The following is a 24083-nucleotide window of genomic DNA, read 5'->3' as shown; positions in this document are numbered from 1 at the left end:
CGGACAGCGCTGGCCCCTGGCCTCTTAAGTGAGATGGGCGCACAACCCCAGAGTCTGTCAAGACTGGCCCGTACGGGCAGGGGTACCTTTACCTTTACCTTTTACGGGCTCAGGGATCTCTTGGAAGGAGGTCAGCCGATTATGGAAAATAAGTTAAGGAAGCAAGGTTACAGAACGAGGCAAGGTTACAGAAATAAGGACGTTTGTGAGAAAAATAGCCAGCATAGAGGAGGGAGTGCAGTCTCTGATTGTATACAAATACGCCTTTGCAGAAAGAAAGGGAAATTAACGGAGCCATATATAAGTTATGCAATCTACTGATCTGCGAACTGTTTGGGGACTCTGCCTGCTTTTCCTCATTAGTTTGCTTTTTTCTTTCCCTCATGAAACTTCATCAGAATTTTAGTGCACGTTTCTCTTATTACACACCTTTTGGCATTCAATTTCCCCTAAAATGCACATTTTTGCCCACAATTTCCCTAACACAATGCATTTTTGTATGTTATTTTCACAAAACAGTGTATTTTTATGGACACTTCCCCCTAAACTAGGCATTTTTGTACACATTTTTGTTGTTGTTGTTGTAAAACTTTATTTCAAAATCCAGAGGAGTGCACATTTTGAAGGACAGCTGTGTTTGGGCTTGTGTATTGTTTCGGGAAGCGTGAATTGGGTAGGTTTGCATCACAATGAGAACATCCCTAGTGAGAGAGCAAGCCTGGGCACACAGCCACAGTCCAGGTTCAGGAAACTAGACTATTTTTTCCCCTTTAAGGCCGCAATGACTGTGTTCCACTTCCATGGTCACAGGCAGTAATTCTTCTGAATACCAATTGGTGGAAACTTCGTGAGGGAAGAGTGCTCTTGTACCTAGTTGGCCTCTGGGAGAATATGATGCTGAGCTAAATGGGCCTGATCCAATGGCCTGATCCACTACAGCTCTGCTTATGTCAACAGCACTCCTGACCAATTTGAGCCTCACAATAACTTAGAGTGTGAAGAAAGTGATGTCTGTGATAGCAAAACTTGCTGGCAAACCATGGAGGCATGGAGCACTCTGTGCTTTACTGCCTTCTTGCGGATATCTAGTTGCTGGCCAGGGATTTATATCCTGACATTTCTCCTTCCCTGCCCTGCTTTTAGCAACTTTCTGAACCTCTTCCTTACTCCCATCTCCATTTCCAAAAAAAATGTAGTTTGCTGACGTCTGAGTGTTTGTTCTCCTCTTTCCCTCATCTCTGCTAAGAATCTCTTCTGCTCCTTGTCGTGTTTTGAATCATGTCTATACAAATCCTGTGTCTAAAGAGACATTAAAAATGCCCTTCCTAAAGCAGTTTCTGCAGTGCAGTCCATCCTTTATGACAAATGAATGAGTCAGTACAGCCAAGGGAGGCTGAATAGATTTGTTTGGAGATGGGTACTCAGCAGGAATCGTGGGGTGGGAAGAGAAAAGGATCCCCAAGCAGAATTGGCTTTCTCGCAGCAATTAGCAGAGCCTAGTAAAACAAGGAAGAGACTCAAATTCCCCATGAAAATATGCTTTCCCAACATCTGATGTGAGAAAGCATAAACTTTCTGTTTCCCAAAATGAGAATTGTAAGACATAATAACATAAGAGACATAACAACATAAGAGACATCACAATAAAAGCAAAGACATCACCTTGCCGACAAAGGTCCATATAGTTAAAGCTATGGTTTTCCCAGTAGTGATGTATGGAAGTTAGAGGTGGACCATAAAGAAGGCTGATGGCCGAAGAATTGATGCTTTTGAATTATGGTGCTGGAGGAGACTCTTGAGAGTCCCATGGACTGCAAGAAGATCAAACCTATCCATTCTTAAGGAAATCAGCCCTGAGTGCTCACTGGAAGGACAGATCCTGAAGCTGAGGCTCCAATACTTTGGCCACCGCATGAGAAGAGAAGACTCCCTGGAAAAGACCTTGATGTTGGGAAAAAGTGAGGGCACAAAGAGAAGGGGGCAACAGAGGATGAGATGTTTGGACAGTGTTCTCGAAGCTACCAGCATGAGTTTGATCAAACTGCGGGAGGCAGTGGAGGACAGGAGTGCTTGGCATGCTGTGGTCCAGGGGGTCACGAAGAGGCGGACACAACTAAACAACTAAACAACAATAACATAAGAAGAGCCTGCTGGGCCAAGCCAATGCTTCATCTAGTCCAGCGTCCAGTTTTCACAGTAGCCACTCAGATGCCTGTAGGAAACCCACAAGCACAACCCTCTCCTGAAGTTTCCAGCGAGTGTTATTCAAAAGCATTACTGTGTCCAGTGCTGGATTTACATATAAGCTAAACAAGCTATAGCTTAGGACCCCACTCTCTTGGGAGGCCCCCAAAAAATTAAATGAAAAACTGGATGTATATATCCAAAATATAAGATAAAAAACAAATAAAATAAAACCTGCATACAGCAACAGTGTTTTGTGTTGTGTATGGACCTATTAGGTCCTTATATTACCATATAGCATTTATTCAACACAAAAAACAGCAACAATTTGTTGTTGACAAAGGACAGCTGGACCTATAAAGGGCCCCATTACCTTCAGTAGCTTAGGGCCTCATCAAACCTAAATCCGGCCCTGGCTGCGTCTGACCATGGAGGCAGAACATAGCCGCTGTGGCAAAACAATGAAGCACGGGACTGAGCGAGGGAGAAATTTCTGGAACAACAATGGGATATCAGCTCTGCTCAAGGCATGACGGATAACAGCAACAAACGGGGGGAAATAGACATAACATTTTACAAGGACAGGAAGAAACACCACGGACAGAATAAATGTCACACACAGGAAGAACAAAGGATATAGTTTGAGATCCTCAACTGTAGTTTTATAAATCATTTAATGTGTCCACACAAATAGAAGTTATAAATATTGCAGCTGTTTTATAAGGGATTATTATTATTATGACTGGAATGTAATTGAAATCAATAAGATTTTGGAAAGCAGAAAATCACCAAATCATCAATTCTAGCAAGTGGGGCGTAGGGCACTTTATCTAAATTATATAATTTGTTATCTGAATGAGTGCAATTATTGATTGTATTATGAATTGGCGTTATAATGAGGGTACTGTTGAATTATAATTGAAAATTAATAAAAATTATTATATTTTTAAAAATTAGCCACTGTGGCTTAATGGACATTGCTACCCTTATCCTCCATGAATTTGTACAGGTTATTTATTGATTAAATTGATCTACCACCCTTCATCTGAGGATCACAGTCCTCTTTTAAAGTCATCCAAATTGTTCATCCAAAGGTTGACTCTTGACTGCTTCTGGCCTGCAACTGTCTGTTGCTGTTGTATTCATGTTAGATGTTGAGATGTATGTGTTGGAATTCTAGCCCGGTCAGAGGTATGTGCCTATCTGTTCAGGCACCGGCTGAATTCCTTTGACCTCCCTCCGGCGACTCCCGGCAGGAAAAACATACGAGGTCCGTTCTGGCGATTTTCCTCAGGCTGTGAGAAAAACACACCAACTGCTTCTCCTCCTCCGTGCTCCCTGCATATCCCCAGGGAGGGGAATCAGACACAGACAGAAATGTAACTACATGCTTTTATTCCTGTCTTTAGCAGTCATACAGTAAAAGATGTCTGCTCTCTTCAACAAACAGAGAGGAACTCCAAACTCCACCCATGTACATCCTGTACAGGTCATATGACACACACTGAGCTCACATCCTGTGCTCAATAAGGAGAATGGACTGCCCCTTCGTTTTCATGGCAACAGTCACATACTTCCTGTTTGGCTTTCCAGCCACAAGCAGCAGACTGAGCTGCTAGAGCCTTTGCTTGCTGCAGCATTGCTGCAGCAGAGCAGCATTAAGTCATGACACCCACACAATCACACCCCACACATGCACACTTGCAGTCTGAAGTGGTGCAGCCTGGACCCAGGTTTACTAAGGGCCTTCTGGGTAGTGGCACCCACTCTGTGGAATGTCTTCCCATCAGTTGTTAAGTAGATGAGTAATTATATAACATGTAGGAAACATCTGAAGGCTGCCCTTTATGGGGAGGCATTTGCCTATCTCCTGGTTAGTCTTCCAACCCTTGACTTCTGGCACTGCTCCCAACCCATCCCAGGAAATGCAGCTGGTGGGAATTGGTAGGAAGAGCCCCATGCCAGTCTGTTTAATGCATGGCTTTCTGAAGATTTATTAAAAAGCAAGAAAAGGAACCTTAATGGTGTGAACCTCCGCCTGCATATTTGTTGTTGTTGTTTAGTCATTTAGTCGTGTCCGACTCTTCATGACCTCATGGACCAGAGCATGCCAGGCACTCCTGTCTTCCACTGCCTCCTGCAGTTTGGTCAAACTCATGTTTGTAGCTTCGAGAACAGTGTCCAACCATCTCGTCCTCTGTCGTCCCCTTCTCCTTGTGCCCTCCATCTTTCCCAACATCAGGGTCTTTTCCAGGGAGTCTTCTCTTCTCATGAGGTGGCCATGAGAAGTATTGGAGCCTCAGCTTCAGGATCTGTCCTTCTAGTGAGCACTCAGGGCTGATTTCCTTCAGAATGGATCGGTTTGATCATCTTGCAGTCCATGGGACTCTCAAGAGTCTCCTCCAGAACCATAATTCAAAAGCATCAATTCTTCGGCAATGAGCCTTCTTTATGGTCTCCTTCATCCTTGTTGTGGCGAGGGGGCTTGAATAACTCAGAGAATCTATGAGCTATGCCGTGTAAGGCCACCCAAGTCAGACAGGTCATAGTGGAGAGTTTTGAGTAAACACGATCCACCTGGAGCAGGAACCGGCAAGCCACTCCAGTATCCCTGCCAAGAAAACTCCATGGACAAAGACAACAGGCATATTTGTACTGAAACACAAATATTACAGAACCCCTTAAGTCTCTGGTGACCTCAGTCAAAGGAAACCAAAACTCTGGATGAATGGTATCACTCCTTCATTAATTTCACAGCAGGAATCTGTGCATTGTCTTGCCCATCAGTGGTCCAGTTGGTTAATTCCATCACTTGCAAACAACATCCCATACACCAGGCATACTGCTGTGTTGCTTCCTTCAGCCATTTAGGTCTTGCCTTCTCCTCCGTCGATACAATGCAGCAATTAAACTCCCTCCAACTTCCCAGGGAAGGATTTCTGTCATTCAAGAGCATCCTCTGGCAGAGAAGCAATGGCACAGCTCGCCCCAGCTCCATGCAATGCCAGGGAAGCAAGCCTTGAAATGAGTTTTGCCCGGCATTAGCCATCCCTGGTTGCCGTGTAGCTCCCAGCAATGTTTCAGACGGGGGCAAAATTAGGGCAGCAGCATCACTCCTAGACATCTTTTGCCTTGGCCCCCACCCCACCACCCCCACCCTCCGGCGCCGCTTGCCCGATCTCATTCCAGACTCTGAATGGAACTTGTCTATTATATTCTCAAACGTACATAAACAAAGGATTGAAAAGCCAAACCTCCCACTCCCTTCTATGCTTGCTGAGACGGCTGCACTATGTACATTGCCTGGAGGAGTTTTCCCTATGAAAGAAGAAAAGGATATGGTAATAGGAAGTCAAGCAGGTATCCTAGTTGAAAAATGCCCCCGCAGGTCTTCAGAATATGGGCAAATATCATTATTAGTAGAGGGATTTTTTTTAAAAAAAGAAAACCTCTTTAGATAGCCTGTTAATTGTGTGCCTGAAACACAGTATTAAACACTTAGTAATCCGTAATCAGTTTCTCTGCATCTTGGCTAGGGCAAAGAGAGTGGGGAAATGGCATGAAATATTTGCTCATTACTCGGGAGATTCCTTTTTCTCCCTTCTCACTCCACGGAGCTAATGAAACTTCTCATTTCTTAAGCCACCAAATTGTTCTTTTCAGTTTTACTCTTGGAGAGAGAGAGAGAGAGAGACGGGCAGAGAGAGCAGTTTTAATGAGTTAGAGTTTCCAAGTTATTGATATGAGTGTATCAATTCTCGCCCACCACACTCCCAAAATCTTTTTAAAATATTTTCTTTTATAATGGGGAGGAGCTTTAGCTCCAGGGCAGAGCTAACAATGGAGGAGATTTGGTTCCATTTGCATTTAAAGGTGACTTTACCTGATTCACAATTCCCATAACAATAAACGAACTGAAACACAGCTATCCTTCCAAACAAACACATCTCCAAATCTTGCAATGCTATTCTGCACCAATGGGTACAGAAATGCATATACTAGGGTATAGCATTTATACAAATGCAGTTTGTTTATTTTATTTAACAACATTTATATGCCACTGGATTGTAATAAAACCTCAAAGCAGTTTACCGCCCCCTCCAAAAAAAGTTATCTGTAAAAGACAGTGAGAAACAGGTACTTAAAAAAATTTAAAAACTAAAATCAACAGTAAAAATATCAGTAAAAATAAATTAAAATACTTGTAACTTTCCACATGTCTGCATGTTGTTGTTGTTTAGTCATTTAATCATGTCTGACTCTTTGTGACCCCATGGACCAGAGCACGCCAGGCACTTCTGTCTTCCACTGCCTCCTGCAGTTTGGTCAAACTCATGCTGGTAGCTTCGAGAACACTGCCCAACCACCTCATCCTCTGTCGTCCCCTTCGCCTTGTGCCCTCCATCTTTCCTAACATCAGGGTCTTTTCCAGGGAATCTTCTCTTCTCATGAGGTGGCCAAAGTATTGGAGCCTCAGCTTCATCGTCTGTCCTTCCAGTGAGCACTCAGGGCTGATTTCCTTCAGAATGGATACGTTTGATCTTCTTGCAGTCCATGGGACTCTCAAGAGTCTCCTCCAGCACCATAATTCAAAAGCATAAATTCTTTGGCGATCAGCCTTCTTTATGGTCCAGCTCTCACTTCCATACATCACTACTGGGAAAACCATAGCTTTAACTATACAGACCTTTGTCGGCAAGGTGATGTCTCTGCTTTTTAAGATGCTGTCTATGTTTGTCATTGCTTTTCTCCCTAGAAGCAAGCGTCTTTTAATTTTGTGACTGCTGTCACCATCTGCAGTGATCATGAACCCAAGAAAGTAAAATCTCTCACTGCCTCCATTTCTTCCCCTTCTATTTGCCAGGAGGTGATAGAACCAGTGGCCATGATCTTCGTTTTTTTGATGTTGAGCTTCAGAACATATTTGCACTCTCCTCTTTCACCCTCAATAAAAGTTTCTTTAATTCCTCCTCACTTTCTACCAACATGGTTTCACTAGTGGGAAAACCATAGCTTTAACTATACAGACATGTCTGCATAGGCTTACCTAAACAAAAATGTTTTATGCAGGTATTGCAAAGGTTATTCTTATTCTTATTTATTACATTTATATCTCACTTTTTCTCTGAAGAGCTCAAGGTAGCATACATTGTCCTCCTCATACGCGCTATCCTCCCAACAACCCTTTGAGGTAGGTTAAGCTGACATTATATATATGGAACTGGCGGAGATGACTGGCAGAATCCGAGACCAAGGTGAAGAGTTGGTGGAAGAAGATTGGAAAAAAATTAAAATTGATTTACAGAAACATTGTAAGATCCAGGAATGTTAGAAGGATGTTGGAATGAAGTAATGTGGTTTTAGCAGAAACGATATAAAAGATTAGGTAAAAATTGATTTTTTAATTGGTGAAAAGAGAATGTAAAATTATAGTACACTAAGATAAATTATTAGGATAAAAACCAAGCTGGAAAGGATTTGCTGAAATATTCAATTGAATTAGAATACAAAAAAGGGAGGTGTGAGGAGGTCAGAGAAACAAGTAAATGAAAGACAAGACATGGAAAGATGGAAATGTTTTTAATTGTTTTTACTTTTCTGTATTTTGTATTTTCTGCCCTCTTTTTAATTTTTTCCCCCCTCTCATTTTTGTAACTTTTTTGAAACTTTAATAAATATTATTTTTTTTAAAAAAAGACATTATAACGGGGACCCCTCCTTGACCCACTGCCTGTCCACACAACGGAACCTGCCTTGGGGCTGGCAGAGGGAACATCCAGCAGCAGTCAGAAAACATCCATCCAAGCTTGCAGATTGCAGGATGCTATATCAGAGGGTGATTATCGTTCTCCCTCTTTCGGCTCGTTTCCCACCTGCTTTCAATCTGTCTCCTGCTCCAACACGATGCCCTGGCTGCCACCCCATGCGACTGGTTTTTTTTAAATAAAAAGTATAGTGGATAAGCTGCCTCTCTCCCCTACAGATAACACACAGAATGTGGGGGGGGACAGACCATTACCTCTGCCTAGACAAGGCTAGATGTTGGAGGTGGAGGTCAGCTCTGGAGCAGATTCAGGAGAAACCCCGCTGACTCGATAATCCACCTTTTGCCGGGATGTTTTCCCCCTCCCCCTAAGTGTTTCTGAGCATAATAGGTGAAGTTCAGAGAAGCCATCGCTCTCAATTGCCGTGTTTCACCAGCTTATCTCAATCTTCCTGACCTTTCATTTTAATATGCTTTTGTGGGGGGGGGGCGAGGAGTGGGGGGGGGGGTTTTGTATTTAATGTATAGCCCGGGACTTGGCTCTGGAAACAGATAATCTCTACTTACGGTATTTTTATCCAGTCCCCCACCACCACCACACCCAAAAGGATTAGGATAATTCTGCCCCTTCGCGATATCAGAGGGTGATTATCGTTCTCCCTCTTTCGGCTGATTCCCCACCCGTTTTCAATCTGTCTCCTGCTCCAGCAGGATGCCCTGGCTGCCACCCCATGCGACTATTTTTTTTATAAAAAGAAAAGAAAAAGAGAAAAGAACAAGGCTTGGATGTTCAAAGCAATACACTATAGCATTACAATGTCAGACATGCATAGGGACAGACCTTAGACTCCAGGTGGCTGTTTTGCTTTAAGGTTTTTGTCTCGCTCGCTCTTTCCCAATCAGTTCAAAACTTCACAAGGCAACTTGGAAGACTTGGTTCCCATTTGGGGTTGATCCATGGAACAACTCAGACGTTTTCGTCTTTCCTAATCCAGTCCAAAGGTTGGAAGGTGAGGCGAGTGCTACTGCACACAGATCAGATCAGATTGTAAACCGCACTGTCACCCTCGGAGGTAGTGTGGGTATTGAAATTAAATAATAAAAATAAGCAGTGTGGGTTTTTTTTCTTAATGTTTCTAAAAAATTTAGGGGTACTCTCATTTTGACTCAAGAAAATCACCATTTTATAGTTCAAATCGGGGGAAATAAATACAGTAAATGGACAAAAGTACAAAGATTCACAAAATGTTTAGGGGCTTGCGTACCTCCAGAAAAAAGCACTATAAGTAATAATAATGCATATTTGTTTATATTATTCATTTATTTGAAAATATATGTGCAACTAATTCATAAAGAAATATCGAGACAGTTCACAACAACTATACATAAAGCCATACAATAAAAAATCATATTAAAAAAGTTAATATCAGAAATCAGTTAACTATTGTGGAAATATGCATTCCTATGCATTCTGTGGCCTGCATACGCCTGACAGAATGGAGAAGTTTTCAGCAGGTGTTTAAAAGTTGGCACAGAAGGTGCCCGCTAAATCTCTCCTGGCAGACTATTCCACAGGACTGTGCCAATGACACTCTAGGCTTGGTTTCTTGTTGTTGCCAGTGAGCTTCGCCAACTCGGGGAACAGCCAGTGACACTCTTGCAGATGAGCTCAGCGATCGAGCTGAGATATAAGGATTTTGGCCATCCCTGAGGTACTGTCAGGAGTCCAGATTCCGAGCTTGATAACGCAGTAAGTGTAGGTAATTAAAAAGAAGGATTTATTGCAAAAACAAACAGATAGCTCTGGGCAGCTCTAACAAAGCCTCCGGCATCATTACTCAAGATGACCCTTCTGAAGTCTCCTTCCGGCGTTGACTGAAGATATTGAACTTTTGCACCCTATGTCTCTTGTTTTGCTTCCGGTCTAGCAACCCTCCCATTCGCCGACTGTGTGGACTTATTGGCTCAGCTCCCACCTCTTCCTTTTAAGAGAGGCTGTCTCTGAGTTTTTTCACACAGTTTTCTGCTTCCGGGGGTCCATGGGCGGGTTAAACGACCCCCATGGGCCATTTGTGGCCCATGGGCCTCAGTGTGCTGGTCCCGGAGGGGGTTACCAGGCGGCGTGGTCCGTGTCCAGTCCAAGGCTGAAGCAGGGTCCAAGGCAGGGAGTCGGGCGTGGTCAGGAACTCTGGCAGAAAGCAGGACAGGGTGGCGGCAGGAACAGGTAACCAACGATGTTGCTCCCAAAACCTAGGACTGGGCTGCCTGGCTTTTATCTGCCCCGAGGCATAGGGCGGTCCCACAGATGACTTGCCTCTCCTGGCCTGGAGGCGAGCACTCCTCCTGCGGGAACTTAGTTCCCTTCGCCTCTCTGCCCTGAGCCTCTGCAGCTCAGGAGAGGCTGGAGGGTTACCGGACCCAGAGGCAACCTCAGTTTCCCCTGACAGGGCTGGGAGAGGAACACCTGCAGGCAATGGGTCCTCCATCACCTCTGGAGCCAGAGCGGATTCAGCTGGTGACTGCTCCTGAGGATCCGGCACAGGTGAGGGCCCTTCAGGTTCAAGCCCCTGCCTTGGCTCAGCCTGGAGGCGAGGACTCCTGTGCAGGCTGGGATTCCTCAGGTTCAGCCTCTGAATCAGATTCCCATGCCATCACACTTAGGTTGCTGACTCCTGGCTTTGTCAATTAATGCAAGGATCTTGAACCCGTCTTTGCAGCAGCTGGGGAGCCAGTGGGGATGTTTTAACAATGGTGTTGTGTGTCTTCCACCGGGTGTCCCCATCAGCAACCTGGCTGCAGCAGTTGGAGCTTCTGAACCAAGTCCAAGGGCTTGAACTACGGTGGTCAGGCTTGAGTGTAATCACATATTCTGGCAAAATCCAGACACGAAGCAAGAGCCCCTAATTGTCCCAGGTTCCTTTTTCCTCATTTTTGGTCCACTTCTACCTCTAACCCTGCAAAGAAATGTCAGAATGAATGTTAAATTCTTGGCTACTATCTTGGAGCAGTGTTGCTTTGGTCAAGGTGACCAACTGAGCTCCCGTCTTTTGCATGAAATCATGTTAAACATTTTAAACAATCCTTTAGAAATGCGGTTTGAAAAGTAAGTCCGGAAAAGTTTGTAATCCCCTAAGAGCAAAGCTGAGTGATAACACTTAAAGAATAAATAAATCAGCCACTGCTGTTGAATACTGGGCAATGGGAGGAAACAATTTTTGGCTGTCTATTCAGTAGTAAATTCCCATCTAATTCTTGTTTGAAATGTTCCTGTCCTCCACTTTCGTCTTCAGATTACATTTGAAGGTAATTTGCATGTTTCGTGGTATATGGTGTTTGCTCTGTGATTTAAAAAAATAACAATAATTGTAATTTTTAGAAAGGTCTTGGCTTTTCTCAGGTTAGCAGAACAGGTTTGCAGTTCACTGAGATTACACTCTAAGCTTAATTAGGAGTGGATGGGAGCTGAGGAGCTTTTAGCCGGCATTAGGTATCCTGATCTGCCTCTTTTTCTTTTCATCCTGGAAGAATAACATTTTCAAATACTTCCAGATTGCTTTGCCTAATAGGATTGACCGGAGGTGCTGTCAGTCTGTCTGGGGAGGATAAGAATACGTGCCATCATTGGCATTGGCTTGTCGCATGAATCGACTGAGCTGGAAGAGGAGAGGGCTAGCAGAAAGGGACTTTGTGTTTGTCTGTCTGTGTGTGTGTGTGTGTGTGTGTGTGTGTGTGTGTGTGTGTGTGTAAATTGTACGTGTTAAGAAGCCTATGTGTGAGATAGCATTTGTGCATTCTGCAGCTCAGAGATGAAAACTTTCTGTTACCTCTGAATCATGGAGAACCCAGATATTATGGGCTTTAAGTGTGTTCAAAGGGAGGAGGTGGCTCTGCTGTCTTTGGAAAAACAGAGCTGGGGGCTAATGAATTCAACCTCTCTCTCACACATGTACTGGAGATAGTTACAGGGAATACAAAGCCACCTGCCCCTCTCTAGACCTGTAAGATCCCTCAGATTCCCTTAGAGGAATATCCTTGGTTCTGTACCCTACAGAATGGCATAGGGCAGTGCCCCCAAAACTGATGTCTTGCAAAAAGACTTTTTTTTGCCAAGGCCCTTAAGATCACACCCTGTTTTTGTCTATATGAATTCTCTGAATTCCTGTTTTTGTTTTTATATACTTTGATATTACTGTTTTATTGATTTTATGGGATAGATGATAGATAGATAGATATAGATAGATAGATAGATAGATAGATAGATAGATAGATAGATAGATGATAGATAGATAGATAGATAGATAGATAGATAGATAGATAGATGATAGATAGATAGATGATATAGATAGATAGATAGATAGATAGATAGATAGATAGATAGATAGATAGATGATAGATAGATAGATAGATAGATAGATAGATGATAGATGATAGATAGATAGATAGATAGATAGATAGATAGATAGATAGATAGATGATAGATAGATGATAGATAGATGATAGATAGATAGATGATAGATAGATAGATAGATAGATAGATAGATAGATAGATAGATAGATAGATAGATAGATATAGATAGATGATAGATGATAGATAGATAGATAGATAGATAGATAGATAGATAGATAGATAGATAGAGATAGATAGATAGATAGATAGATAGATGATAGATAGATAGATAGATAGATAGATAGATAGATAGATAGATATAGATGATAGATAGATAGATGATAGATGATAGATAGATAGATAGATAGATAGATAGATGATAGATAGATAGATAGATAGATAGATAGATAGATATAGATGATGATAGATAGATGATAGATAGATAGATAGATAGATAGATAGATAGATAGATAGATGATAGATAGATAGATAGATATAGATGATAGATAGATAGAGATAGAGATAGATATAGAGATAGATAGTTCACTGGTCTTTTTATGCTGCACACTGTTTAGTGTTTTTTTAAAACAATATTAAGCCATTTATAAATTATTTAAATAAATCATATAATCTGATCAGCTTAGAACTGATTTTTGCATTCCCCACTTCCTCACTTGGGAATGCCATTGGAGTTTAAGTCTATACTTGTCCATCTGCACTCTCAGGCCTCTTGCCTACAATCTCCCCGTATTTGTCTCCAATATATTTGGACCCTAAGAAACTTCAGTCTGGAGCCTCTATCTGGAAACAAAGCCCTTTCTAAACTGCCTGCCATTCTTTTGCACCAGAAGCCCTGCCACAGCATCCAGAGAGTCGGCTGCAGGAAGAGTTTTGCACATTCTTCAGACTGACATCTGACGGAGTGATTTGTCAGGTAAACAGCCCTCGCTCTGTTCCTAAGTCACTAGCCGTGGCATTTCAGTTTGAGTTTAACTCATGTGATGGAAACTTACTGGCTGGTGTCCTTCCTCCTTGTTGTTCACGTTTCACGCTTCACTGCTTTAGTCATTTCGATGTCCTCCTCTCTGGAGTGGGCCTCGCCGTCGGCAGTAATGCATTATTAACTTTCCCTTTCTGGGCATAAGCAATCAAAAATTAATAAACGCATACAAAGTATTTCCAGTTCAGCTGCCTCTCTCTCTCTCTCTCTCTCTCTCTCTCTCTCTCTCTCTCTCTCTCTCATTCTCTCTCTCTCCCTCCACCAGCACCCCTCACTTTTGTTAACAAACATTGTTGATGTGATGCACTTCTGCAGCTGTCACAACCCACTTGCTCCGAAAATGGCATTTTACCCGAATGAGTGGATGGAATTTGCTGCCCGACATCTTAATCCAATTCCCGGCTCATGGATGAAAAGTCTTTGTTTCATCAGGGCCTTGGCAAACCCTGACCTCCTTAACTCCTTCTTTTATTATTACTGGAGGTTTAATGGATCACATCTTTAAGGGAGGGGAGGGAGAACGGAAAGGGGGGTGAGTTCCTCGGGGTCTCGTTCGGCTTTCCTGTAGACGGAAGCAAACTGGACAGCTTCTTTTGTTAAAAGTCAAATTGATGCTTGGCATAAGATGAACATGTCCATTTTGGTTTCTCCCAGTTTCTAATTTTTCCACAATTAATTTTGCCCCATACCTATTAGTTTATGGACCTAATAGGTATCTAAAGCCAATTGCATATAACAAATAGGAGCCTACATACAGCCTTGCTGTATGTAGGTTTTATTTTTAATTTTTTTATCTTATATTTTGGAAATGTACATCCAGTTTTTTTCCTTTAATTTTTTTTGGGGGGCCCCCCAAGAGAGTGGGGCCCTAAGCTATAGCTTGTTTAGCTTATATGTAAATCCAGCACTGCTCTTGTGTGGTTTTCACTGAGGAGAAACAGGCATCTAAAATCCTGACTGAGAAAATGGCATGTTTTTTGGAGAGGACAGTTTGAAGTAATGAAATGACCGGTGGGGAAAGGGTCAAGTGCCTCTCCCCTCCTGCTTCTCTACTCTCACATGTTCTGGCAGATCCTTGTTCAAGAAAAGACCCTTCTGCAGTGGACATCTCCATTCAAAGCACATTCATTCATACGCAACTGCTGTTGGTTTCCAAAAAGGGGCTCTTGGCAGGGTTGTAAATGAGGTAAATTTGCAAAATGCTGCTCCATGCATGAAAGCATTGTGGATCAGGGCAGCATATATATTTAAAGACACCTTTATGTAATCTTTTTTTGGCGGGGGCAGTGCCAGTTTTACGTATAAGCTAAACAAGTTTTGGCTTAGGGCCCCACTCTCTTGGGGGCCTCCCAAAAAATTAAAGGAAAACAACTGGATGTACACTTCCAAAATATAAGATAAAAAACAAATAAAATAAAATCTACATACAGCAACAGTGTTTTGTGTTGTGTGGGCTCCTATGATGTAAGTAATGGGCCCCGCCTGTTAGCCTGTTCCCTAAAATATCACTGGTAATTATTTCACTATTAATATACTTCTTCTTAATTGTATTTCAGTTCAACAATTACTTTGATAAAATATATATTTTGTCATGTGCAAATGGCTTTAGATACCTAGTAGGTCCATAAATTACCATATAGCATATATTCAACACAAAAAACAGTGACAATTTGTTGTTGACAAAGGACAGCTGGACATATAAAGGGCCCCATTGCCTTCAGTAGCTTAGGGCCTCATCAAACCTAAACCCGGCCCTGCACAAGAGTCAAAGCCACTTGGAAGACAGTTTGACATGGAGAAATAGCAGTTCGTTGGGGAAAGGGTTAAGCACCACCCCCTTCTCCTCTTGACCCCTCTCTAGTTCCATCTCTTCTCCAGATACAGCTTTTTCCTTTCGAAATGGACTAGCTGGCGCCCCATGCAGCACTCAAATTTATTTATCATTCTCAACATTAATATTAATTGAACTTATTAGTTGCAAGTAGTCTCCAAACAACTTACAATAATTTCATGAGCATAAGCATAAATAAGAAAATATATGATCATAAAATATATCATAAAAGATCCCCTTTAAAAAAAAAAAAAAATCCACAGTCACAATAAAGCAGCAGTGAGAGCTTTGATGGCAACAAATTGTCGGTGACAAATAACAAACGTTATTATAGTCCATAAAATGCCCGGGAAATGAGGCAACGTGCCAAAAAGATGTTAGTGAATTGCCTTTTATGCTGGGCTGGTCCACCCAGTGGCACCTCCATGGGCACCCCATCTGCCCTGCTACTTCTGCCAGTGATCGAGAAGGTGTGCCAGCTTTGGTGCCAATTTCCAACAAGATCTTGCCCAAATGGCCCAAAGTAAATTGCTACACCTCACCTCATGGAAAAGCCAGCCTTGGATTTCCCCTGATGCAAGGACTTTCAGCTGAACAATGGGAGTTTCCCACTAGTGGAATAATCTCTTTGGATGCAACCAATGGCATGGAACCTTGGATCAGACTGTGACCCAGCAGGGAGTTGCAAGCCACCTACTGAAGACCAAGGAACTAGTCCAGGGACAGGCAATGTCATGCGTTGCTGATGGACTCCAACACCCATCATCCCTAGCCATTGCTGGGCTCACTTGTAAGGCTTGACTACCATAATGACCTCAGGATTCTAGATGCCTCCCAGGGCTGGGAACCTGGAGGTGTTTCCATTAAAGGAACTATAGCTAAGCTGAACCCTCTGGCAGATGCCATGGCATCATTTCTGCCGATGTCTACAATGTGGCAGCATATGAATAAAATATACTGCAAATACATTTCTGCAACAGCTCAAGCCAACCCTGATGACATCTTCTTTGGCATTCTGAAGTCACTAAAGCACTGTCTGCAGATAGAATTGCATTGGCCGTTCCAAGGTCTTTGGTGAAGAAACCTGATGTGCACTTTCAGCTGTATCCTGAAGGAGTGTCTCCAACCCCATCGTCCCCTACTGAGGTCCAGCTCCAAAGGCCTTCTAGGCAGTGGTGCCCTCCCTGTGGAATGTCCTCCCATCAGATGTCCAAGAGATAAACAACTATTTGGCTTTTAGAAGACGTCTGAAGGCAGCCCTGTAGCGGGAGGTTTTTAATGTTTGATGGTTTATGATGTTTTTATTTGTGCTGGAAGCCACCCAAAGCAGCCAGGAAAACCTAGCCTGATGGGTGGGGTATAAATAAAATAATAATAATAATAATAATAATAATAATAATAATAATAATAATAATAATTATTATTATTATTATTATTAATTTCCTCCTTGGACTGTGCCACAAACGGGGATGTGCCTTTCTTCTTCATATGCTTGTCTAGGTTTAAAAGAAGAAAGAAACCTTCACCAATTATTAAACACGAGGACATCAGTAAGAGAAGTTAGGACAGAACAATCTGGCTAGTTTGCAGTGGAGAGAGGGTTGACTCTTACAGTGGTAGCAGAACTTGTCATCATGACTATCAGCCATCAATAGCCTTACCCTCCACGAATTTCTCTTTTAAGACCAAACAAGTTGGTGACTATCGCTGCTTCTTGTGGGAGACAATTGTATAGTTTAACTCTGAGCTGTGTCCCAAGTTCACCTGGAATGGTGAAGTCGGTTCTAGGCTCAATTAATCCATGAGTATCATTTTGAATTTGTAATATGCGCCTCTTAAAAATTGAAAGCTCTATCGGGTTTGTTTCTTTGTTTTGAGACTGACAGCTGCAGCTAAAATAGTAAACAGACCTACAGGCATGTAAATGGCAAGGGGATCATTAGTAAATAAGGCTGTTTACCCTCCGAGGGCTGTTGCACCAGGTTGAGGTTCATTTACCAGTATTTGACAGGATGGCATATACCGTGGTGTCAGGCTGGTGGGAGTGATCAAAGCTGCAACAGCTGGAAGAGTTTTCAGCAAAAAGGGCTTATTGCACTTAAATCAAGAGAGGATAGAATCACAGAATAATAGACTCAGAGTTGGGTCCAGAGTTGGCAAAACCTATTGGTGTTTCGCAACTTTCTGACTAGTTGCAGGACCTTAGCCAGACCTAGCAGAGTAAACGCAGAATCCATGGAAGCAATTTGCGACTTGGCTGCAGACAGGATAGACAAAGCAGGAACCAGGAACTTGTAGTTAGGTGTTTATTATATACAGTGGACTATTTACAGGAACAGAACACGGATCTTTTGCTAACTCTCTCATACACGACTCACAACTCCTACACTGACACAGAACTCTGAACCACGAACTCTGAACTAATGCATTCCAGTTAATAGACCATTAATTATCACTCCTTTGAGAGAGCTTGACCAATCAGGGAGCGGTCTCCATGTCTCTGTTATCACCAGGCAGACTTACTCCTTCAGATTGCCTTCTGGCTGTCTGCCAAACCTTAATTGACTCTGTGTGAGTAGCTGCATGTACACAGTTTCCCAACATCTCAACTAAAGCATCCATGACAGACAGCTATCCAACCTCTGCTTAAAAACCTCAAAGGAAGGAGAGTCCATAACCTCCCAAGGAAATCCATTCCACTGCCGAACAGCTCTACCTGATGTTTAGTTAGAATCTCCTCTCTTGTAACTTGAAGCCATTGGTTCGAGTCCTACCCTCCAGAGAAGGAGAAAACAAGCTTGCTCCATCTTCCATGTGACAGCCATTGAGAACTTTGAAGATGGCTATCATATTTCCTCTTAGTCTCCTCTTTTCCCAGCTGCATTATCCCTTATCCCTTGAAACTGGAAAAAATATGGGGGTTGGGAGAGAAGCAACTTTGCTATGACTCGAAATCCTAGTGGTAAGTAGATAGGTATGCACAATTTTCCATGTTGTATTCTGCACCTAGGGTAGCTTCAGGAACTACTAGAAATGGAATGAAATTGCTCTCCCCAGTTCTCCTCTATGGTGGTGTAGTTAACATAGTGCCCTCTAGGTACTGCTTGACTCCAATTCCCATCACCCCCAGTCAGCAAAGGCTAAGGATGACAAGACTTGCAGCTCCATTTTTCACAGTGCCCTCTGCTGGATGGAGGACTTATTTCTTTGTGTGTTACTGAATGGCCGCACACTCAAACATAAAATCAAGGGTTAGAATGTTAGATGTACTATCTCAGGCATAGGCACACTCCAGTCCTCCAGATGTTTTGGGACTACAATTCACATCATCTCTTACCACTGGTCCTGTTAGCTAGGGATGATGGGAATTGTAGTCCCAAACATCTGGAGGGCTGGAGTTTGCCTATGCCTGTACTATCTTATGAGAAGAATAGTTGACTGTGTAAGCATGCAGATCTCAAATATTTCAAACACTTACGCTGGCTGATCACCTTGAAGGTAAGGGTTCCTATGATCCAAATGCATGAACCCCACCTTAGAAAAATTGCTGTTAAGATCAAAGCATTCTGCCAGCTTTTGAGAGCTCATCAGTTTACACCCTCATTCCTCTGATCTCTCTTCTCAATCTGCTGCCTTAATTGGTGTTATTCTAATAGGATTGCTTTACTGCATGTTTTAATTAATGGATATTTGTATTTTAATCTTTGTTTTATTCTTTTAAAAAACTGCTTCAAAACTTAATTTGGAATTAACTGGCAAATTATTTAATGAACAATCATCATCATATGAAACCTCTCAAGGCCAACATGTTGGCTGTCCCTGCTCAATAGATTCTGATGTCAAATATTTCATTTCAGTCCTCGACCAAAATTGCGGGCAGGTTGAGATGGAGAAGTTCTACTGTAGCTCTGATTTTCCTTTGAAGTCAACATTGCAAACCACTGAGATTCACATCTCTGAGCTGGGAAATGCAAAATTCAGCACCATTACAATTGATTATTCACAAAACGTTTGATACTACTCTTTGGCTCTTAGTGATATTTGGATCCAGTGTCAGATATTAGGCAGTTGAGATCAGATAGCAATTTCCAGAGAGGTCTTCATCTTTTTCTGTGAAAGCAGCAATGGATATCATAACAGATAGATAGTGGCATAAGCTTTCATAAACTGGATAGAATCAAGTTCCTTAGAGGCTCAAAGTATCCTCAGCTGGGGGGGGGGGCATATATATTTGGGAGGTGGAGGATTGTAAACCTTGGGATCAAATGGCAATGAAATTGAGAGGGAAATATACGTTTCATGCACAGCGGCAATTCTACATACAGCGGAAGTTAAACTTAGTGACCTGTGACAACAGCAGTAATTGACAGTGATTTAACACCACCGTTCTAACAATGCTAAGTTAGGCACCAGGTCTCTCCCCAGAGTACACCCTTTTATCTGTGGCAGAAGCTTGCTCATTTATGCAGTCTGTATCGCGGAATAGCTCTGGTCTCTCAGTGGGGAGTGGGGAGCACTTTATACATGATCAGAAGATCATTTCCCTATTGCTTCGTGTAATCTCAGGCTGCATCATAGTGCTAAATCAGGTTGTGTAGCAAAGCTTTGCCTTTGCACTTTGTGGTCTGTTAAGCATCAACCTATTCTATCTCTCTGTTATTCTCTTGGAACATAAATTGAGTTCTTGTCTAGGCAAGAAACCCAGTCTGATATCTTTGCACCCCAGTGAGGTCTGACTGGATTGCGGGAGGCTATTAAATTACACAGTGGTCCATGTCTTGCAAGATGCCTCAATTTCCAGAACAAAAAACAAAGTGGCGGTTGAGAGATGGAGTGAACAAAATGGAAGGGGTATAGAGCACCTGCTTTTCATACACAAGGTCCAACACTCAGTTTCCAGCATCTCCAGGTCCCTTGCCTGAATCTCTGGAGAGCAACTGCCAGTTAGCATACCCTCCAAATTATTATAATCACAATTCAGGGCATTGCCTGCCACCATGCGCACCCACCACTGCCTCCTGCCCCCACTGCCATCTTTGTTGTTGTTGTTTAGTTGTGTCCGATTCTTTGTGACCCCCTGGACCAGAGCACACCAGGCACTCCTGTCTTCCACTGCCTCCCACAGTTTGTTCCAACTCATGCTGGTAGCTTCGAGAACACTGTCCAACCATCTTGTCCTCTGTCGTCCTCTTCTCCTTGTGCCCTCAATCTTTCCCAACATCAGGGTCTTTTCCAGGGAGTCTTCTCTTCTCATGAGGTGGCCAAAGTATTGGAGCCTCAGCTTCAGGATCTGTCCTTCCAGTGAGCACTCAGGGCTGATTTCCTTCAGAATGGATACGTTTGATCTTCTTGCAGTCCATGGGACTCTCAAGAGTCTCCTCCAGCACCATAATTCAAAAGCATCAATTCTTCGGCGATCAGACTTCTTTATGGTCCAGCTCTCATTTCCATACATCACTACTGGGAAAACCATAGCTTTAACTATACGGACCTTTGTTGGCAAGGTGATGTCTCTGCTTTTTACGATGCTGTCCAGGTTTGTCATTGCTTTTCTCCCAAGAAGCAGGCATCTTTTAATTTCGTGGCTGCTGTCACCATCTGCAGTGATCATGGAGCCCAAGAAAGTAAAATCTCTCACTGCCTCCATTTCTTCCCCTTCTATTTTCCAGGAACTGATGGGACCACCTTGCTCTTTAGCTACCAGCACATCCTTGCCCTCTGGAGCAGCTCGACCAGCCCTTCTCGGCCAGTGCAGTCAGACCTTCTCCCTTGGCGCACACCATGTGAGCAGACCTTCTTGGTGCTCCTTGGCCAATGCAGAGCTGACCTGGCTCCTAGTTTCCTCGTCTCTGTGCTTCACCACCATTGCTCTGCTACCAGCCCATCAAGTCAGTGTTTTTTTCTGCTCCCCGATGTCCACTCTGATTAGAGGAGAGTGAGGCTTCTCTCAACAGTCAGTGCTAAAATTATTAAGACACTGGGAAGAGAGAGAGTCATGCTCCTCAGTAGCAGCTGCCCAAGAGAGGATGCATGGGTCCCGGGACATTCTGGGATTCAATCAGAAGCCAGGGGGTCTTCTGTACATTTGTGATGTCCTGTTAAAAATGGGACACTTGGGCCGTATGAGTCTGTGTAGACCATATTGACTCAGCTGCCTAAATTCCTATGATTAACCAAACGAACCCCTGTGTTGCAAAGAGAACGTCAGCAATGTCTAGGCAACACGATGACCATGTACATGCGCAATAGACAATCTTTATAGAATTCCTTCAAACCATAACAACTACAAAATGAAATCTTTAGTCTCAAAGTCTCTGAAAATCTTTAAATGAAGCGAGGTACCAGACTTTGTACGATGAAAGACAAGCTGTGAAGCTTTGTGTATTCAGCAAATATGATGTCCAACACTGAACAGTGATTCCGGATATTGACTACTGTTTCGTAGAATTCTTTGTCAGCGTGGTGGGAGAATATAGAATTGCTTCATAAACTGAAAATAAAATTTTACAGACGATGACCTGCATGACATATCACTTTACAAAAATTATAAACTATAATACAAACAGTAATGAACAAGAGTACATACCCCATCTTATTTTGAATGAATGTATGAAAATGAAAATATCAAATGCTGTGGAACAGTGCTTATGTAATAATGTAGTCACTGCTACTAACAATGTTTTTTGAAAAACATATAAAGCCAACTCCAGGTGGTGCTAATAACAAGGAAGTTGAGTTTAAAGGTACAGTGCAAAGTAACAATACAAAAACAAGGAGATTGGGATTAAAGGAGCAGTACAAAGTTACAGGCAAAATACAGCTTGTCTTTCAGCATACAAAATCTGGTGCCTCGCTTCATTTAAAGATTTTCAGAGACTTTGAGACTAAGGATTTCATTTTGTACTTGTTATGGTTTGAAGGAATTCTATAAAGATTGTCTATTGGGTATGTACATGGTCACTGTGTTGCCTAGACATTGCTAAGTTCCTATGATGGCATTAGGGCTGCCATCTTGGATTCTTCTACAACAATGCACAGCAAGCACGAAGATGGCGGTGCTTATGTAGAAAAGAGCCTCTGTAGAAAATAGTCTTGTTTTTTAACATGCCCAGCAGGAGACTACCAACGCAGAGCCAACAATCCAATCCAAGATGGCTGTCCTCATATTTGCATATTCATTAGAAGAGAATGGCTGAGGCAGGGATGTGGAGTTCAACACAGCTGCCTGCTATAATTTCTGCATTGTTCATAGCAAATGACGTCAAACCAGGAAGTCACGCTCTGCCAAGATTAAATTACCACAGCCAAGAATTTAAAGAAACAGTGGAGACTGCCGGGTAATTTATGCTATGCTAATTTATCACCACTAGTTGGTTACTGAGTCGCTCTAAATTTATCTTGCATATATAGAAATGTGGCAAATGTTATGCCTTTCAGGGCCTAAAATGATTTACACTCCTCCCCCCCCCCCCCCCCCGCTCTTCCTTTCCTGAATTCATGCCTGTGTGTGCACAGTGGTAGACATGGGTCCTTCAAATTTCAACCATGCCCTGTGCAATGTCACAATTTCTTGGCTCAGCACCCAGTGCAGGGGAACTGGCCTAAATCTGCCCTAAATCCACCTCTGCTATGTGTATCCATTTGCTCCCCACAATGGGAGCACTAGGCCACTCCCAGTCACCAGTCTAGCTGCCGCATTCTGGATTAATTGCAGTTTCCAGGTCACCTTCAAAGGTAGCCCCACATAGAGCACGTTGCAGTAGTCCAAGCAGGAGATAACAAGAGCATGCACTACTCTGGCGAGACAGTCCACGTGCAGGGAGGGTCTCAGCCTGCATACCAGATGGAGCTGATAAACAGCCACCCTGGACACAGAATTAACCTGCACCTCCATGGACAGCTGTGAATCCAAAATGACTCCCAGGCTGCGCACCTGGTCCTTCAGGGGCACAGTTACCCCACTGAGGACCAGGGAGTCCCCCACACCCTGTCCCCCAAGAACAGTCAGGATTCAACCTCAATCTGTTAGCCACCATCCATCCTCCAACCGCCTCCAGGCACTCACACAGGACCTTCACCGCCTTCACAGGTTCTGATTTAAAAGAGAGGTAGGATGTGTATGAAATTGTCCCCTGAACAACTTCTTTCTAGATTTTGAGGCTCTCTGCCTGCAATCCTATGCCCCACAGAACTCAACAGAATTTTGGAACAGGCACCTGTAGGATTGTGCTGTGCTTTATTTGCGGAGCATCACCACTCGGCTACTGTTACTTGCAAATAAATAATAAATAAAAATCAGAAATTTTATATGGACCATTGTGCATATTTAGTTGCTTCTCACAGCTTCCAATTTCTTCTCTTGCTTCGTGTTTTGTTTTTGCATGCCATTTGCTAGAACACAGCACAAAACAGAATATGATTGTGTACATGAATCCTTATTAATGTTCCTTTTTTGTGCTGTGTTACCATCAGTGAGCACATGCTGTCACGGGAAACCGCCACAAATGCTGCGTGCACCAGATCTGGAAGCAACATTAGAAATTCACCACATTAAATCAGCACAATGGTGGAACAAACACAGAGAATGACAACAGAATAATAGAACAGGAGATTTGGGCTTGTCTGTCCTGGAAACTCACACTTCGCAAAAAGTCAGCTTCCCTTAAACAGGAATCAACAAATACCCACCTGGCCAGCTGGACCCAGTGTGCGGTTTCGTGTGGGATAGAAATTCAGTCCAGTTTGTATCTGTATCTACCTAATTCAAACTTCTGAAACATTATATTGTTTGTGGAAGGGCGGTTATTGTTTTGTTTTTGTTCTAACTATTTATTTGTGCTTTTACTTTGTATTTTTATCTTGCAAACAGCCCTGAGATCTGTAGATGAAAGGCAGAAGAAGGATAAGAAGCAGCAGC

The 24083-nt window shown here is 42.8% G+C and overlaps 1 long non-coding RNA gene across 1 annotated transcript in view; it reads left to right on the top strand.

Annotated features, from left to right (window-relative positions):
- Nucleotides 1-22421, top strand: part of LOC310847280 — a 43584-nt gene extending 21163 nt beyond the window's left edge. Inside the window, exon 3 of the long non-coding RNA XR_014565757.1 lies at nt 22282-22421. This is a non-coding gene — a long non-coding RNA (uncharacterized lncRNA). The remainder of the gene's footprint in view (nt 1-22281) is intronic.
- The last annotated feature ends 1662 nt before the right edge of the window (nt 22422-24083 follow it).

The sequence above is a fragment of the Podarcis gaigeae genome (genome assembly GCF_964106915.1).
Source record: "Podarcis gaigeae genome assembly, chromosome: 6".
Taxonomy (NCBI): domain Eukaryota; kingdom Metazoa; phylum Chordata; class Lepidosauria; order Squamata; family Lacertidae; genus Podarcis; species Podarcis gaigeae.
Note: the sequence above shows the minus strand (reverse complement) of the source record. Positions and strands in the feature narration are given on the sequence as shown.